Below are 7,397 nucleotides of genomic sequence, written 5' to 3'. Positions count from 1 at the left end.
TAAATGTGAGGTATTTTGGTAATACAAACAAGGGAAGGACTTATACAATTAATGGTAAGGCCCTGGGTAGGGTTGTAAAACAGAGAGATCTAGGACTTCAGGTCAAAATTTCTTTGAAATTTGCGTCACAGGCAGATGGTGCTGAAGAAAGCTTTGAGCATGATTACCTTCATTGCACAGACCATTGAGTATAGGAGTTGGGACATTATTGTTGAGGTTGTACAAGACCTTGATGAGGCCTCTTCTGGAGTACAGTGTCCCAGCAAACCGAAAAATTTGCGAACTGGAATCAATTTTTCCCATTGTTCGGATAGTGTAAGAATGTGTGGACGGCTGTTCACAGCGCACGCGCCAAAGACGAACTGAATGAGATCATGCGGGGCCTGAGAGCTTTTGCGTTCAACAAGCGCGTAGCAAAGCAGAACAATGAAACCATGTGGTCGCACACGGGCTTTTTGCGTTCATGCCTTCATTCGTACCTTGAATTTCGTACGTACGCTGAAGCAAAATTTTACGTACAATCCTGTTCGTAAACCGATTTGTATGTGAACGGGGTTGTTCGTATGTCGAGGTGCTACTGTACTTTAATTTGGGAAACTTGGTCAGAGTGGACTAGTTGGACTGAAGGGTCTGTTTCCATGCTGAGTGACTGTATGACTCAGTGGGCAAAAGTGAGGACTGCAGATGCTGGAAATCAGAGTAGAGATCAGAGTGGTGCTGGAAAAGCACGGCAACCCTGTATGACTCAGTGCCCATGCCGACAGTGGCCATTGCTGCTGGTGGAGCTGCTGAGGCAGGCCACACTCTGATCAGCTTGGCAACTCTTGTCGGTGGACTCCCATGGGGGATACCACAGAGATCGCTGCTTGGGCCCCAGCTATTCACAAAATATATATCAATGATTTGGATGAGGGATTTAAGTGTGATATTTCCAAGTTTTCAGAAGACACAAAAACCAGCTGGAAATGTGAATGATGAGTACGTAAAGAGACTTCAGGGTGATGTGGACATGTTGAGTAAGTGGGAAAGTACGTGGCAGATGACGTATAACATGGATAAATGGTAAGTCGTCTGCTTCATGCAAAAAAAAGATTGACCAAGTGTTATTTAAATGGTGATAGATTGGGAAAAGTTGATGTACAAGGGTACTTGGGTGTCCTTACACACCAGTCATTGAAAGTAAGCGCGCAGATACAACAAACAGCTAAGAAGGCAAATGGTACGTTAGTCTTCATTGCAAGAGGCTTTAAGTAAGGAAGCAAGGAGGAATTGCTGCAGCTGTACAGGGCTTTGGTAAGACCACACCTGAAGTATTGTGTGAAGGTTTGTTCCTTTTCCCTCAGAAAAAATTTACTTGTCAGAGAGGGAATGTAGTGAACGTTCACCAGACTGAATGCTCTGTTGGTCGGTTTGTCATGTGAGGAGAGATTGGATTGTCCGGGCCTGTGCTCACTAGAGTTCAGAAGAATGGGCGGGGATTTCATTGAAATGTGTGAAATTCTGAGAGGGCTGGACAGATTGGATTCAGGGATGATGTCTCCCCTGGTCAGGCAGTCCAGAACAAGGAGCCACGGTCTCTGGATGCGCAGTAAGCCATCTTGAACCACAATGGGAAATGTTTTTACTCAGAGAGTCGACTTTGGAATTCAGTACAGTGGGAGGCTGTGGGAGAAAAGTGATGGGATATATTTAAGAGAGAAATTGGTAGAGTTTTAAAGGCTAAAAGCGTAAAGGAGTATGGGACAGAGCGGGAGTACTGTGTTGAGATAGAGGATCAGCCATGTCATTATGAATGGCACGGTGAGCTTGATGGACCAAATGGTCACCTCTTCTTCCATTTTTCTATGTTTCTATGCTGTGCTTCTAGGACAGCAACCCCAATAGGAGCCATTGAACTGGTAATAAATGAAAGGAGGGATGCCACATGGTGTCAACAATACATTTCTGCTCACGTTAGTAAAGTGCTCAGTTGATCTATGTTTGATTATTTGTGTCTGGTAAATGATTTATATTCACTACTTAATTGACTTAGGTGGCATGGTAACTTAGTGGTTAGCACTGCTGCCTCACAGTGCCAGGCACCCTCAGGAGGACTGTCTGTGTGGAGTTTGCACATGCTCCCCATGTCTGTGTGGGTTTCCTCCTGGTGCTCCGGCTTCCTCCCAAAGTCCAAAGATGTTCAGATTAGGTGAACTGGCCATGGTAAATTGCCCATAGTATCCCGGGATGTGCAGGCTAGGTGGATTAATCATGGGAAATGTGGGGTTTCAGGGATGGGGTGGGTCTGAGAGGGATGCTCTTCGAAGGGTCGGTGTAGACTTGATGGGCCAACTGGCCTGCTTCTGCACTTAAGGATTCTATGATTAAGTTTGGTGTTTACTTAGAGAAAATTAAGCAGACACCATAGAGACTATTCAAGGTTGAGCTGGAAACATGGAGGAACATTTTAAATCATTGTATAAAACTCAGTCAATAAAGTTTCTATAATTCGGAAGCTAATGTTGTCTCTGCATTGCTGTGAGGAAAATCAAATGCATAAAATGTACAACAGTCAGGGGTCCCCTTATCTAAGAAAATATATACCAGTATTGGAGGCACTCTAGAAAAACTTCATTGAGTTGATCCTGTGTATGCAGGGAATTTCTGATGAGGTAAGGTTGAGTTGTTTGGTCCAATACTCAGAAAACTGAGAGGAGAACTTATGGAAAAAGTATGATTGCTATGGGGCTTGGCAAGGTCGGCATGAAAAGTTGTTTTCCCCTTGTTGGAGAATCTAAGATCAGAGGGTATAATCTCACAATGAGGCATCATTCTTTCAAGTCAGAGATGAGAAGGAATTTCTTCTCTTCAGGGTAGGGAATCTGTTCATTTTTTTTAACTACAGAGGGCTGTTGAGAACAGTTTGTTAAGTCGACTCCAAGGCCGAGATGTAGAGATTTTTAATCCTTAAGGGAATCATGGGTAACGAGGAAAAGGCAGGAAACCAAGTTGAGGATTGCCAAGTGGGAATGCACAGCAGATGTGATGAGCTAAACAGCCCAATTCTGCTTTTATGGTTTGTCTGATAAATAAATTTCGGGACTAAGATTGAGATTGAGATAACTTTGGAAACTAAAGCAAGAGCCGCTGTAACGAATAAAATGGTGGCATGTGTTTAATGTGCCGAACCACCTCTTTGTTTTCCAATTGGAGCATTTACCTCCAAAGGTCCACGAGAATGAGTGCGCCGCTGCCTCGAACTTATGATCACTGGAGTTTCAACTCAGAAAAGTTGACAACTCTTTGAATTACAAAAAGCCTTGTTCTCAATTATTTCTGTGTGTTCATGGTCTCTTCTATAAAAATTCAAGTTTGAATGACAACATGTGGCACCATCGCCCATTGAATCCCTTTAGGTACTTTGACAGATGACACACTCTCTCCTCCCAGCGGAGTGAACACCGTACTGCTCATGTGCCGGCAGGCTTTTGTCATTCAGAACTGAACGATTGCTTGCTGTGAATCCAGCAGTGCTCATTAAAATAGCTCTCCAATTGATGTGTCTAATGCTTCAGAGTACACAAGCTCTGCTAATTCTCACTCAAAAAGGCTTCACCATGACCAAAACCACAGTTGAGGTATTTTAATGCTTCAACATGTCAGTCCTATGTCTTACAAAACAATATTTTTAGATACAGTATGAAATAACTAGTGGGTCAGTGAGAATGAGGATCCCGGAACAAAGCAGAGAATGTATATGCGTTTCAAGGACAGTACAAGGGAGAACAGATTAGAAAGGTATGTTGATTGGATGAAAAGAAGCGTTTAGAAGCTAACCCTGAGTAGGCTGAGTGGCCTGTTTCTGTACTTTATTTCATCCATAAGACCATAAGACATTGGAGTGAAAGTAAGGCCATTCGGCCCATCAAGTCCACTCCGCCATTCAATCATGGCTGATGGCCATTTCATGCCACTTACCTGCACTCTCCCTGTATCTCTTAATTCCTTGAAAGATTAAGAATTTATCAATCTCTGCCTTGAAGATATTTAACCTCCCAGCCTCCACTGCACTCCATGGCAATGAATTCCCACGTAGAATCTGAAATGTTTCCAAAAAGCACAGAAGCAATTCACCATGTTCCCTGTTAATTTGAGAAACAGGATGCAGGAAATTTGAAATGTAAACAGAACATCTGGAAATACACTACAGGTCAGGCAGCATTCATGGAGAGAGAGAAAAAAACCAAGTGCATGTTTCAGGTCCGTGAGCTTTCATCAGAATGAGGAAAAATTAAAAAGATGTGACAGGGTTTTAGCAAGGAGGACACCAAAATAAGAGGGAGGTCTGTGGGTGAAAGACAACAGAGATTGAATGACAAGTCTTTGGCTTTGAAGATTGTCTCTGGGCACAGATTATGCCAACTTCTTTGTATTTGCCGATTTTTACAGCAGAACTGCAGAGTAGAGAGGATTGCTGTTTGACAAATTTTCATTGCATTCAATCACTTTTGACTTGCGAGTAGGTCAAACAAAGTGAAGGTAAAAACTTTGTTTGCTTTAACTATCCAAGAGTACCATGAATGGACACAGTTACTGAAATCCTTTTAAGCTTCTGAGATCATTCTGATTGTGGTACTGTAATGGGGTAGAATGAATAATAATACCCATGAGCCTCCCTGCCAGTCAGTACACTGACCAATCATTTCCATCTTGAAAAAGATGCCTAGTTTCTGAACAAGGGTCACTGCATTCAAAACATTAACCCTATTCTCACTCCACAGATGCTGCCAGACCTGCTGAGTTTCTCCAGCAATGTCTGTTATTTATTTTCCCTGTTTTAATGCTGTGTGGTGCAAATTGAGATGACTGACAGGGTTTGGTCAACTGAGCTCTGAGGGCGTGTGGAGTTTACGAATTTCAAGAGGGAGAAAAGCAAAAGCTTCACTTGGGGAAATGAGGAAGAGTTTGTTTATGGCTTTCAAATGAGGACTCTATGACTGGATCAAGCTAAGATGTCATACCCACCCCTCATTGAACAGCCTGACCTGCACTGCTCTCAGCTTCTGCTTTCTCCCTCTCAACTGGAGCTTTCCTTCCTGATCACTTTAGCCAGAGTGATGCTTCTAATGACTCCTCCCCGCCCCCGTCTGAAGAACTGCTTTTCCATGCTTTTGACCATGGAGAATGAAGCGAGGGGCATTCCCTCAGTGGGACCTGAGAAGATGGGGTGCTGGTGAGATCAGGGATGTGGAGATGAGAGGTGGGGTGCAGGAAGGTTCCTTTATTAAAATCTGTACATAGTGGGCTAACAAATGCAGCTCTCTCATTTATGGTCCAAGACTTCTCTGTTCATATGCCCACTTCAAAGTATGGAGGGCAAGGAAGGGTTCCCTCCATAGTAACCCACATAATTAGAGAGGCCTGTGATCTATCAGTTCAGCTCTCCCAAGATTCCTTCTCCATTCAGTGGTTGACAGCAGGACAATAGGAAACAGAGCTGGCAGTCTCCCTCATCATTGGCACATGGTACGTGTGTGATAATGAGATTCATGCAAATCATGATGTTGAAGCTGATCGCATAGCATCGACATCAGTAACAGAGAAGGTATGAGTTTGAAATGGGCATATGAAGAGCAAGATCTTGGAAGGCTAGAGAGCTGTATTTGTTAACCCACTACATACAGATTTCGGCCCTTTCGGTTATGGCTGACCATGGGTTGCGTCCTCGTTGTTCCAGCTTTCTGCTTCCCTGAAGCAACGTCGCTTGTGACTGACGAGGCCTATGCTGAGTGACAGTCCCGGTCGCAGAGGTCACATCCATATGTGGTTGTTGATTTGCTGGAGCTGCTGCGTCCCTCCCTTTGTGCCGCTTGTCTGCTGCAGCGCTCATCAGCTTCTTTTCCACTGTTTTGAGATGTTGGTTCAGGGTGCTTCTCCATCTCGTGCAGTCAGCTGCAAGCCTTTCCCAGGACTCGGTAACAATATCAACCTCCTTCATGTCCCTCATGCAGACATCCCTGTGGTGCAGCTGAGGATGACCAGTGGATCTCTTCCCAGATGTAGGCTCTCCATAGAGGATATCCTTTGGGATGTGGCCATCCTCCATGAGGTGGAAGTGGCCCAGCCAGCACAGTCTCTGCTGCCTGAGCAGAGTGTACATCCTGGGAAGGCCAGCACGAGATAGGACCACTGTGTTGGACATTCTGTCTTGCCAGTATATACCCAGGATACGGGGGATACTCTTCAAGGAGAAGGTGTTTAGTCTTCTCTCCTGTCTGGTATCTGTAGTCTACATTTCACTGCCATACAGCAGTGTGCTTATGATGCAGGCATTATAGACTGACATTTTTGTCTTAATTGTCAGCTTGGGATTTGTCCATTCTCGAGTCATGAGGTGAGCAACAGTTGAGGCTGCTTTCCCAAACCTCTTGTTGATCTCTGTGTATAAGGAGGGGTTGTCAGTGACAGTAGAGCCTAGGTACCTAAACTGATAGATGACACTGAGTTCATAATGGTTGATGGTGATGACCTGTGGTGCCTCTGTGTCCTGTCCCAGGACGCTCGTCTTCTTCAAGCTGATAGTTAGCCTGAAATCCGTGCAAGTGTGAGAGAGACAGTTTATCAGTAACTGGGATTTCTGATGGGTGTGTGTTGCAACTGCAGCATCGTCAGCAAACAGCATGTCCCTGCTGAGTGCCACATGTACTTTTGTCTTGGCTCTAAGGCGGGCCAGGTTGAAGAGCCTGCCGTCTGATCTAGTGCGTAGGTAAATCCCCTCCGTTATGGTGCCAAAGGTATGTTTCAGGAGCACAACAAAAAAAGTTCCCGAAGAGTGTGGGAGCAAGGATCCTGCTGCAGATGTCGAAGGGCTCAGAAGTGCTGCCGTTGAACTGTCCTTTCCCCTTCGTGTTACTGTGGAAGGATTTGATCATGCTCAGCAGTTTCAGTGGGCAGCCGATCGTTAGGGGAACCTTGAAAAGGCTGTTTCTGCTGACCAGGTCGAACACCTTGGTGAGATTGATGAAGGTGACTTACAGGGACATTTTCTGTTCTCTGCAGTTCTGCAGTTGGCGAAGGGAGAAGATCATGTGTACTGTTGAGCTTTTAGCTCGGAATCCAGAACAGAAGTTAACTCAGCTCAGTTGCAGAGAGACACCATTGTATGGGAAGGGTGAGGGCAGTAACAAATTAAAAATACTATAAATGAATGCACGCAGCATTAGAAATAAGATGGATGAGCTTAAGGCTCTTTTGGAAATTGGCTGATACGATATTGTGGGGATAACTGAGACATGGCTTCAAGTGGACAAGGCCTGGGAAATGAATATTCAAGGCTACACGTGCTATCGTAAGGACAGACTGACGGGCAGAGAGGGTGGGGTGGCCATGTTGGTAAGGGATGATATTCAGTCCCTTGC

At 44.8% G+C, this 7,397-nt stretch overlaps 1 long non-coding RNA gene across 1 annotated transcript; it reads left to right on the top strand.

The window, feature by feature from the left end:
• Positions 1–478: 478 nt before the first annotated feature.
• Positions 479–5,593, top strand: LOC122556392. The gene is made up of 3 exons (XR_006313511.1): positions 479–579; positions 3,778–3,781; positions 5,582–5,593. It is a non-coding gene; the product is annotated as an uncharacterized LOC122556392 (long non-coding RNA).
• The last annotated feature ends 1,804 nt before the right edge of the window (positions 5,594–7,397 follow it).

Source organism: Chiloscyllium plagiosum, chromosome 13 (genome assembly GCF_004010195.1).
Source record: "Chiloscyllium plagiosum isolate BGI_BamShark_2017 chromosome 13, ASM401019v2, whole genome shotgun sequence".
Lineage (NCBI taxonomy): Eukaryota > Metazoa > Chordata > Chondrichthyes > Orectolobiformes > Hemiscylliidae > Chiloscyllium > Chiloscyllium plagiosum.
Note: the sequence above shows the minus strand (reverse complement) of the source record. Positions and strands in the feature narration are given on the sequence as shown.